This window comes from Pelophylax lessonae (genome assembly GCF_965119305.1).
Source record: "Pelophylax lessonae genome assembly, chromosome: 12".
Lineage (NCBI taxonomy): Eukaryota > Metazoa > Chordata > Amphibia > Anura > Ranidae > Pelophylax > Pelophylax lessonae.
The window spans coordinates 178,738,429-178,751,201 of NC_138779.1; positions in this window are offsets into that span (position 1 = coordinate 178,738,429).

Below are 12,773 nucleotides of genomic sequence, written 5' to 3' on the forward strand. Positions count from 1 at the left end.
AGGGGGAGTATACCCCCTGGGACTGCCCTATGGGCATAGTCAAACTTTTTTCTGCCTAGTGTCCTCAACCCCCGAAGGAGAGCAGCATAACCCAAGGGTCAAAGAAGATATGGCGCTGTGTCCATCAATGAACGAAAGGGAAAACTGGATTTTTGACTTACCGTAAAATCCTTTTCTCTGAAATTCATTGACAGACGCAGCTCCATATTCTTGTTAACCATTGGTTATGCTGCCCCCTACAGGAGTATTACACTAGGCAGGAAAAATCTTTACCACGCCTATGGGGCAGTCCCTGCAGGCATACACCCACTCACTCTGCTATAGGATTCAGTTTTGTTGCAAGCAGTTTCAGACGAAAAAAACCCATCCCACTCAGAAATAGAGTTCTGCGTCTGTCAATGAACTTCAGAGAAAAGGATTTTACGGTAAGTCAAAAATCCAGTTTTCTCTACCATTGACAAAAGGAGCTCCATATTTTTCTTAACCATTGGGAAGTCCCAAAGCAGTATTTGCATGAGGGGTCAACAACAGGAAAACAACGCAGAGAAAGAACGTAATTCCCCAAAGGCTAAACTTAGCCAATCAGTGAACATGGAGCTCAACCAGGAACAACTAGAGCTCACCTAGAAACACATACACACTCAAAGAGAATACTTTCTCATTTAAACAGCAGCCTGCAAAACCTTGCGGCCAAAAGAAGCATCCGAGGATGCCAACACAATTTTGTGCACAGACGACCAGGTTGCTGCCTTGCAAACTTGCATTACTGACGCCTGATGGCGAAAAGCCCAAGAAGCACTCAGCGCCCTGGTAGAATGCACCTTCACAGGGAAAGGTGGAACCTGACCCTTCAGTGAATAAGCCTGTACCACTGTCTGGCTGATCCATCTGGATATGGTCGCAGCAGACGTACCCAATCCCTTTCGTGAGGACAAAAAGAGAGTCTGATTTTCTGAAAGATTCAGTAGCCGCCAGGTAAACCCTAATTGCCCGAACTACATCCAAAGAATGCAAGGTAATTTCCTTGGGATGCTTGGGCTTAGGGCAGAGTGAAGTCAGCCCAATGACTTCACTCAAATGGAAATCAGAAACCACCTTAGGAAGAAATTACTGATTAGGACGAAGTACCACTTTATCTGTGGACCACCAGATAGGGTGAACGGCAGGATAGCGCCACCAATTTAGATACTCTGAGAGCAGAGGTAATAGCCACTAAAAAGTATACCTTCTGTGACAGTGTATGCAGAGGAATCTCCCTAATGTTCTCAAAGGCAGGTTTTTGAAGAACAGACAGTACCCGGTTAAGATCCCACGGAGGTAACGGGGAACGTATCGGAGGTGCCATATGGTGAACCCCTTGAATAAAAGTGTGAATCAAAGCATGCGTAGCTACAGGACATTGAAAAAACAGCCAAAGCCGACACTTGGCCTTTAATGGTACCCAAGACCAACTGCTGCTCAACCCCTCTTTGAAGAAAAGCCAAAATCCTAGCCACCGAAAAGGAGCATGGATGCACCTTCAGCGATTCACACCATGAGATGTACGATTTCCATGTACGATGATAGATCTTCCTGGAGGTAGATTTTCTAGCCTTCAACAGTATAGGAATCACTGAGTCAGAAAGACCCCTATTCTTCAATACCTGGCTTTCGAAAGCCACGCCGTTAAAGCCAGCGACTATAAAGCAGGATGGAAGATCGGCCCTTGAGACAGCAGATCTTTCCTGAGAGAAGTCTCCAAGGAGCATCGGCGACCAACCTCACCAGATCTACGTACCAAGACCGGCTAGGCCAAGCTGGGGCCACCTTCCGAGGTTTCTCACCAACGACAATTGGGTGGGCGCCACTCTGGACAGACTACCTCTCCACTCGGGATGGGGGTGCTAAAAGCCAAGGGGCATGCTGCAACTCAGGCCGAACCAGGTTGTGTGCGTCCCGGCAAGGTGTTTCACTCTTGGGCCAGCCCCCGTCCATTGGGGCTCTGTCGTGGCAAGGCCTAGCACGGTGCTATAACCTGCACACCTCACTGGCGGGACTGGGAAACCTTAAGGATCTAGGATATCCAGTCTGAAACCCAGTCCGGCTGTTGATTGCAGTTCTCTCAGGAACAAAACTAGCTAAAAAAATTAAAAGAAAAATTTAATTAGCAAAGGTTCCCTTTAAAATAAAAAATAAGCAGAGACTGAATTCCCAGCTGGGAACTAGGTCCTACTCCTCAACTAGGCAGAAACAAACTGAATCCTATAGCAGAGTGAGTGGGTGTATGCCTCCAGGGTCTGCCCTATAGGCGTGGTAAAGATTTTTCCTGCCTAGTGTCCTATTCCTGTAGGAGGCAGCATAACCGAAGGTTAAGAAGAATATGGAGCTGCGTCTGTCAATGAACTATAGAGAAAATACGTTTTCATTTTCTTTCCAGGTTTTCCAAAAACTAGTGGAAAAAAAAAAGTTCAAAAGACTCATAATGCCTCATAGAATATACACTGGGGTGTTTGCTTTCCAAAATGGGGTCATTTTATGGGTGTTTCCATTGCAATGGTGCTCCAGGGCCTTTAAAAGTGTGATAGGTAGGAATGAAATTGGATATGTAATTTATGCTAGAACGCCTAGAGGTTCTACTTGGATGTTGGGCCTCTGTTCGTGGCCAGGCTGTGTAAAAGTCTCACACATGTGGTATCGCTATAGTTTATTATTTCTTGATTTTCCCAAGAATTGTGGGGAAAAAAATACAACTTACAAAATTACAAAAATCACCATGCCTCTTCCTTAATGCCTTGGATTGTCTACTTTACAAAAAGGGGTCATCTGTACTGTCCTGGCTTGTTAGTGTCTCAAGAAATGAGATAGGCCATCAGTACATCAGGTGTAATCAATTTTCAATGAATGGCACCATAGCTTGTTTAACTCTTTAACTTTCAGGCTGGGTTCAAATTGGTGCAATGGAAGACATTGCATGTAATTCATACCGCATTGCCGTGCAAATCACATGCAATGTCTGTGTGATGCAAATTCAGTCATACATATCATATTGCTGATTTTGCATCGCATTCGGACCAAATGCACGCAGGACCCTTTTTTTGGGTATTCACTAGAATCAAATTGCATAGGTGTTTACACCTATGCGATCTGATTCCTGTCCGAATTGACAGTTTGCGATATGCAAACCGATCTGGGGGTGTCATTAACTTTGTATTGACACTCCCAGTGGTTCGCATATGGCAGTGTGAACTGCCTGCGAGTCGGGTGCGATGCAGGAACCCGCAGTGGATTCGATGGGTTCCCGCATAGTACCAATGTGAACCGAGCCTCACACAGACTAAATAATAAACATTCATTTGGGCTATTTTTACCAAAGATATGGAGCAGTATTAATTTTGGCCCCAAATGTCTGCAGAAAAATTACTTATTGGTAAAATTGTGTAATATAAACTAAAAAATGTTTCACTTGTATCGTAAAAAAAAAAAAAAACAGCGCTGAATAAATACCACCAAAATGAAGCTCCATTTGTGAAAAAAATGATAAAAATATTGTTTGGGTACAGGGTAGCATGACTGAGTGATTGTCAATCAAAGCGTGAGAGCACTGAAAGCTGAAAATTGGTCTGGGCAGGAAGAGGGTGTAAGTGTCCAGTGGTGTCATTGGTACAGTAACCGTGCATATTTTTAGCACTGATTACTGTAGTAATGTCACTGATCCCCCCCAAAAGTGTAAAAAATGTCAGGGGGGTCTGATCTGTCTGCCGCAATCCTGCTAAAAATTGCAGACCGCTGCCATTACTAGTATAAAAATAAATAATTAAAAATGACATAAATCTTTCCCCTAGTTTGTAGACTCGATAACTTTTGCACAAACCAATCAAAATGCGCTTATTGGGATTTTTTTTTTATCAATAATATGTAGCGGAATACAAATTGGCCTAAAATGATGAAAAAATTTGATTTTTTAAATTTTTTTGGGGGAATGTTATATAGCAGAATGTGAAAAAATTAATTTCAGAATTAAAAACTCGTTTTTTGTTTATAGCGTTAAAAAAAAAAAAAAAAAAAAAAAGTGATCAAATACTACCAAAAGAAATCACTATTTGTGGGGAAAAAAAGGACATCAACTTTATTTGGGTACAGCGTTGCATGACCGCGCAATTGTCCGTTAAAGTAATGCAGTGCCAAATCGCAAAAAATTGCCTGGTTATTAAGGAGGTAAAACCTTTCTTTTCAGAAGTGGTAATTGGCTTGTCTAAATCAGCTCATGAATGTGAGTTCACACTAGGGATCGACCGATTATGGGCACTGCTGATTATCGGAGGGCCAATTTTCACTTTTCCCGATATATCGGTATCGGCCCTGGAACTTACTGATATTGTGCGTGGTGCACACGTGACATCATTGCGTGTGTTGCTCGACGTGTCTCCGCACGCTGGGCCTATAATTACACACGTTTTGCCTTCTTAGGCCGCCTCCCTTGCCTCGGACAGCATGCAGTCACAGTGCTGCAACGTGCTGTGCATCCGCAATTCTGCATCGCCACAGACCGACAGCAAGCAGCCATCCAGCCACCCACCCACCACAGGGTGCCTGCCAGCCAGCCACATCAGGGTGCAAGCAGCCAGCCAGCCACCCACCCCACAACAGGGTGCCAGTCAGCCACCCACCCCACAACAGGGTGCCATCAAGCCAGCCACCCAACCACAATAGGGTGACACCAAGCCAGCCACCCACAACAGGGTGACACCAAGCAAGCCACCTCCAACAGGGTGCCAGCAACCCACAACAGGGTGCCAGCAAGCCAGCCACCCACCCACCCACAACAGGATTCCAGCAAGCCAGCCATGTAATGTAAGCATGGAATCAGTAACTGCAAAAAAACAAAAATACATCAAATCTTTGGGCCCATCTAAGAGTTCATCATGTTGAATTATATCATGCAGCACAGAAACAAAATGAATCACAATTACAATGGGAATGACCTCTTCCACTATCCCAGGCAACAATAACATATATGTTTTAGAATGAAAACAGGTGGATAAATTCAGATGGAAGATCCCAACTGCTGGACAGAGTAATCACAGAGATGATGGTCACTGATAACCAGCCATTTACAATGGTGTCTGACTCTGGATTTAAGCGGTTGATGTCCATAGTTGAGCCAAGGTACACATTGAAGAGTGAGAAGTATTATCAAACCAAAATGCTGGGAAATTTCACCAAAAGGTCGTTGAGAAAGTAAAGGCTATGCTGCAACCAGAGAATGCTGGCAACTCACTCAGGACAAACAGAGTCACTAATGAATCTTACATGCCACTACATTGACAGCGGATGGACAAAAAGGCAATTGGTGTTGAATACAAAAGTGATGCAAGGATCCCACACTTAGTACAGTAGAGAAATGTTTCTAGGCATGCTTGAAGACTGGGGAATAAACAAAGGCCGAGTTACATAGTTAGTGAGGTTGAAAAAAGACATCAGTCCATCCAGTTCAACCTATGATGTGTGTGTGTGTTTGCTGTTAACCGAGATGCTTTTGCTTCAAGACAGCAGAGCAAACATGTGGAAAGGAATGAGGCTTGCTGATGTATCAGACCTCAATTGCATGGCACACACCTTCCAACTTCTAAATGATGGTGTCAAGCCAGAGAGCTTTGATTGATATATGTTTTGAGAAGCATGAAGAGAGTAAAAATGTTGTGCTGGCAAGTCTTTTGGATCCTCGATACAAGAATCATGCTTCCTCTTCTGATGATGTATTAGCCAAGGCAAAACAATGGCTGACAGAAGATATTCAACAGGAGGTTCCTGCCGAAAAGTCAAGTCCAGAACAGAATTTTTTTCTATAATCTGGAAGAGCAGCAGGATGCAGCAAATACAGAAAAATGTCCAAAAAGAAGACAACAAACAGAAGAGAATCTTATTCATTGTGGTCAAATTGATGGCATCTTCAGTGTTTTATTGGGGCCTCATGGGGAGGATTCTTCTGAATCTGCAAAAATGAGCCTGGATGATTAACTTCATCTCTAGTTGGAGGCATCAGTAAATGACAGAAGAAGTGGTGCTCCTCTTCAGCGGTGGAAAGAAAATGAGGAACACTACAAAAGACTTGCTTCTCATGCTAAAAGATACCTCTCTGCTCTTCTTTCCTCTCCTGTACCAAGTGAGCATGTTAACATTCCTAGAGCGGTATTCCCGAGTGTGGCTCGGGGTTAAATTTCAGTGCCAAAAGCGGTAACCCCGAGCCACACTTGGGGTACCGCTAGGAAGATCGCTGGATCCTGGTAGTGGGGTTACTTACCCTGGCACCGGTATCCAGCGATGTATCCCGGCGGATCTTCCTCCCGATCCTCTGTGTGCCCCGGCTTCCGTCTCCTGCGACGTGACGTTCGCAGGGGGTGGAACCGGCGGCAAATTCAAATGTAAAACACACCAAACACACTGATACAATGCAAAATAAAATAGATTTACATTAGTTTGCCCCCCAGTGCCCTTTCCTGCAGTTTTACTGTACTTTTTTTGTATATATATATATATATATATATATACACACACACACACATAATATATGTATACGTGTATATATAATATATGTATATATATATATATATATATATATATATATATATATATATATTTATGTATACATATAGAACGGAATTTTTGTAAAATCTTACCGTAAAATTCCTTTCTCTGAGTCCTCCGACAGTCGCCGCCCACTCATACAGTCTTCACCAATGGGGGTATTGATTTCATCTCCACAGGAGTAACTAGGCATAAGACTTGTTAAAAAACAAAGCATTAACATAGACACACCTATGGGGGCTGTCCCACTGGTCCAATACCCCCCTGCAATCAGCCATCCCAACTCAGTTTGGTAGCAAGCAGTTAAGTGTATAAGAACACCAATAGAGGGGCGGGAGCGGCAACTGTCGGAGGACTCAGAGAAAGGAATTTTACGGTAAGATTTTACAAAAATTCTGTTTTCTCTTACGTCCTCCGACAGTCGCCGCCCACTCATACAGTCTTCACCAATGGGGATGTCCCAAAGCAGTGTAGACATGAGGGGTGTGCAACGCAACCGTCAGAAAGGCAACGCAGTACCCACAACAGAGAAAGGAACCTTACGTGAACAGAAAGGTAACCCTCTGGGTAACAAAAAAGGCTCAACAGGAGCAACAACCCAGAAAATGAAATAACCAAGGGGATAAACAACCCCAGCAGCCAGGGACCCGAAATAAAACCAGGGTTCCCTTACGGTACAGCCGCACAGAGAACTTTGCGGCCAAAGGAGGCATCCGCCGATGCCAGAACATCAATTTTGTAAAATTTTGAAAAGGTGTGTACTGACGACCAAGTCACAGCCTTACACACCTGGGCCACCGAAGCCTTATGTCGGAAAGCCCAGGACGCACTCACCGCTCTGGTAGAGTGTGCCTTGACAGGGAACGGAGGTACCTGTTCCTTCAACGAATAGGCCTGTACAATTGTCTGTCTGATCCATTTTGAAATGGTCGCCGCAGACGCAGCCATACCCTTCCGAGGTCCCTCAGGAAGGACAAAGAGCGAAATCCGATTTCCGAAAGGATTCAGTGGACGACAGGTAAACCCTGATCGCCCTGACAACATCCAAGGAATGCAAAGCAACCTCCTTAGGAAGCTTAGGCTTCGCACAGAGCGAAGGGAAAACAATGTCCTCATTAAGGTGAAAATCAGAAACCACCTTTGGAAGAAAGGACGGGTTAGGTCGCAAGACCACCTTATCCCTATGAATCACCAGGTAAGGGGAGCGGCAAGACAAGAGCCGACACTCTGCGAGCAGAAGTGATTGCCACAAGAAAGGCAACCTTTCTAGACAGCAGAGATAACGAGATTTCCCTGATGTTTTCAAACGGGGAGCGTTGCAATACGGACAGGACCAAGTTCAAGTCCCATGGAGGTAATGGTTCCCTTCGAGGAGGGACCAAGTGACGCACACCTTGAATGAAGGTGCGAATCAAAGAATCAGACGCCACGGGGCGCTGGAAAAGGACTGCCAGTGCAGATACCTGGCCCTTAATCGTGGCCAATGCAAGGCGCTGGTCCACACCAGTCTGAAGGAAAGCCAGCACTCTTGCCACCGAGTATGAACGAGGAGAGAAGCCCCTGGACTCACACCAGGCAAAATAAGCTTTCCATGTACGGTAATAAATCTTACCAGATAATGCTTTTCTAGCCTTGATTAAGGTAGGAATGACCTCTGAGGAGAGACCCCTGTCGCTCAGGACCTGGCTTTCAACAGCCATGCCGTTAAAGCCAGAGACTGTGAAGCAGGATGGAAGATCGGTCCCTGAGACAGTAGATCTTCTCGCATTGGCAGCCGCCATGGAGGCTTGATGGCCAGGTGAACGATGTCTGCGTACCAGGACCGGCGTGGCCAGTCCGGCGCCACCAGAATCACCAATGTAGCTCCGAGGCCAACCTGCGAAGGAACCTGGACAACTGAATCGGAGGAAAGGCATTTATCAGCTGATACTGACGCCAAGGCACCACCAGCGCATCCGAGGTCAGAGGATCGCGCGTTCTTGGCAAGAACCTTTCCACCTTGAGGTTTAGCCGAGACGCGAACAGATCCACATCCGAAGATCCCCATTTCGCACACAGCATTTGAAACACCTCCGGGTGTAGGGACCATTCCCCCTGGTCCAGGGTCTGGCAGCTCAGGTAATCGGCCTGCCAATTCTCTACACCTGGAATGTGAACTGCCGATATTGCCTGGACATGAGTCTCAGCACAAGACAGAATACTGGTCACTTCCTGGGCCGCCCGGGCACCCTTGGTGCCCCCTTGGTGATTGATGTAAGCCACCGCAGTGGCATTGTCCGTCTGCACCCGTACAGGGCGGCCCTGAAGACAGTCCGACCAATGGAGTAGGCACAGCCTGATCGCTCTCAATTCCAATATGTTTATGGGGAAGGAGGATTCCTCCACCGACCAAGTGCCCTTGGCAGACAGATTGCCCAGGACTCCACCCCAGCCCGACAGGCTGGCACCCGTGGTAAGTACTGTCCACGGTAACGGCCAGAAGGATTTTCCGTCCGCCACCGCCGGGGACTGAAGCCACCACAGAAGATCCACTCTGGTTTGGTGACACAGAGACACTTTCAGATCCAAGGACTGCGGGAGTCTGTCCCATCTGTTCAGGATCTCCGCTTGGAGAGACCTTGTGTGAAACTGTGCGAACGGTATGGCCTCGAAGGCTGACACCATCAACCCCAGGGCCCACATACAGGTCCTGAGTGACAAGGATTCGTTGTCCCGGAGGGCTCTGACCTCGTTCTGTAGGGTCCGGAGCTTGTCCTCTGGCAGAAACACCTTCGCTTGAGCAGAGTCCAGAACCATTCCCAAATATGGGAGACGAACCGAAGGAGACAAGGTCGACTTCTGTACGTTGATGGTCCATCCGAACTCCTGAAGCGTCTGCACTGTAATGGACAGATCGCGCAGCAGGCTCTGGCTGGCACTCGATCTTAACAGGAGATCATCCAGATATCCCAAGACCGCAATGCCCTGAGCCCACAACAGGCCCAGAACTGGAGCCAGCACTTTTGTAAACACCCTTGGAGCCGAAGCGAGACCGAAAGGTAACGCCACAAACTGATAGTGTTCCTCCGCGATGGCAAATCGGAGGTACCTCTGATGACCCTCGAAAATGGGGATGTGTAGATACGCATCCTTCAGGTGGATAGAGGCCAGGAACTCGCCTGGACTCAGGGAGGCTACCACCGAGCGGAGCGATTCCATGCGGAACTTCCGAACGCGTAAAAAGCATTTCAGAGCTTTCAAGTCCAGAATAGGACGCACCTTGCCCTCCTTTCTGGGCACGGTGAACAGATTTGAGTAAAACCCCCGAAATCTGTCCCGATGAAGGCACCGGGACGACCACACCCTGGGCGAGGAGATCTTGTACCGCCTGATGCAGGTCCTGCAACCGCCCTGGAGTCAAATGAAGATTTGAGGGAAAGAATCTGTCCGCCGGCCTCGAAAGGAATTCAATCTTGTAACCTGATTGAATGATTTCCTGAACCCACCTGTCCGGAATTCGGAGCAGCCAAGGTTGGAGGAAACCGCGCAAACGTCCCCCCACCCCTGAAACGGGTGAGGGCGCCCCATCAGGCAGAGGCGGACTGGGCCGGCCGCACCAGCCTGGCCGGATTTTTGGTTTGCCCGCCCAGGGCTTTCTCTGGCCACCCTGGCCCTTGAAGGGTTCCCCCTTGTTCTGTGCCTTGAAGGCACGAAAGGACCCCTGATTTGGTTTAAAGGAGGGGCCCGCTTACCGCGGAAAAACTTCCTTTAGGATTCTGGGGCAGCAGAGTGCTCTTGCCCCCAGTGACCCCTTTAACCAATTCATCCAGGGATTCCCCAAACAGGCGAGACCCCGCATAGGGGATGTCAGCCACCGTTTTTCTAGAAGTCTGGTCAGCCAACCAGCTTTTCAACAATATCAGGCGACGGTTAATCACCGCGACACTGGACAGGCGCGCAGCTAATGGGGCCTCATCACACAAATACATGACTCCTTGATAGATCTGGTCCACCATCGCCACGGTAGTAGGAGGAGCGGAATCAGCCACAAGGGTGAATCTTAGCACCTTGGTCCAGTCCGCCACAGCCCGAGCCGCCATGACAGAGGCGAAAATAGGCTTAAGCAGGGAACCCGCCACCATGTAGGCATGGCGGGTAGGGAATTCCATTCTCCTATCCGTAGGATCCCTAAACACCGGAGAATCTTCGGTGGGTACCAGAGTGGCCTTGTTCAATCTGGCCACAGTGTGATCCACCTGAGGGGCCACACACCAGCATGAATCCGTAGGAGACACAAAGAGATAAAGGAGTTGAAAGCGCGTAAAATCCGAAAGGATCATACCGCCAGGGAGGTTAATGAAGTGGCAGCAATATATAAAAAAAAAAAAACAGAAACCGTTTAACAGGTGAATATGCTGAAATGTTATGCTTTCTGCACTATGATATTGTTCTACTTAACTGGGAGTATTGAAAAGTGTAGTAGTACTAGTGCCCACTCCAATCCACTGTCTAGCTTTTTTTTCTAGCAGTTTTGCACTGACTGCAGAAGTGATTTAAAATCATTGCAGTAAATGAGTGCACTACTGCAGCAGTTTATGCTGTAGTAGATTCACAATCACATGATGTGAAACTGATGTCCCCTGCTAGTGAAAAGTGTGCGGTTTTCCTATCAGTTTTGATGCAGGAAAGGTGTGAAGAACGAGCCCTTAATGTTAATGAACAATCATTAACATGTTCAGTACCAGATTTGTGTCAAAAATGGTCTATTTTTCAAAACTTACCAAAATATCGGTATCAGCCCTGAAAAAAAAAAAAAAAACATATTGGTCTATCCCTAGCTCACACCACAAAAAAGTCCCCCAGATCTCTTCTGGATGCTTTTCTCCATGTGTTTTTGATTAGTTGCCAGATCCTTTTTTTTTTCTTCATTGTACTGGGGTCCAATACATTTTACTATGTTCCAGTACAGTTCTGTGCAGGGGAAAAAAAAAGCAGCATGTTGTATTTTTTTTTTTTTTTCTGGAACGCACTGCACTGGTATGAACTATGCCATTGGAACCCATATAACCTTCTCCGTGCTTTTTTTGATGGATGAAAGAGGGGAAAAAGAAAAAAAAAAAAAAAAGCACTGCACATGGTGGGAACTGGCCGTTAAGACTGTAAGCTCCTTGAGGGCAGGAACTGGTGTGAATGTACAATATACACTCATCGACCACATTAGGTACACCTTGCTAGTACTGGGTTGGTTGCCTTCAGAACTGCCTTAATTCTTCATGGCATAGATTCAACAAGTTGTTGGAAACAGAGATGTTGGTCCATTTTGACATTATAGCATTATGTTATTGCTGTAGATTTGTCTGCTGCACATCCCTGATTTCAATCTCCCATTCCACCACATCCCAAAGGTGCTCTATTAAATTGAGATCTGAGGACTGTGGAGACCATTGCAGTACAGTGACCTCATTGTTATGTTAAAGAAACAGTTTGAGATTGTGACATGGTGCATTGTCCTGCTGGAAGGAGCCATCAGACGATGGGTACACTGTAGTCATGGTCAACAATACTCAGGTAGGCTGCGGAGTTTTAAACAATGCTCAACTAGTAGGAAAGGGCCGAGAAAATATCCCCCACACCATCATGAAGCATTGCTACAAAACAGGATCAATCCATGCTTTTATGTTGTTTACACCAAATTCTAACTCTACCATCTGAATGTCACAGCTGAAATCAAGACTCAGACAATGCAAAATGTTTCCAAATCTCCTTTTGTCCCCAATTTGGTGAGCCTGTGCAAACTGTAGCCTGTTTCCTACTTTTAGCTGCCATCTTCTTCAAGGCTGGATGTGTTGTGCATTCTGCATATCTTGGTTGTAACTAGAGTTGAGCGGACACCTGGATGTCCGTGTTCGGCGGGTTCGGCCGAACTTAAAAAAAAAGTCCGGGTCCCGGACTTTTGCCGAACTTTTCCCGGACACCGGACCCCATTGAAGTCAATGGGGACCCAAACTTTCAGGCACTAAAATGGCTCTAAAACACCAATGGAAAGGGCTAGAGTGCTGCAAATGGCAGCAAAACGTAGTTAAGAGCATGGCGAGTGTTCTGCAATGTGTATAGGGAAATAACTTAAAACAACAAAAAAAAAAACAGAAAAATAAAACAATGTTCTTCATCTCTGAAAGACGAGGCCCATATGGAGTAGGAGGGAGGTTGCGGTGGTGGTGGATGTGGCG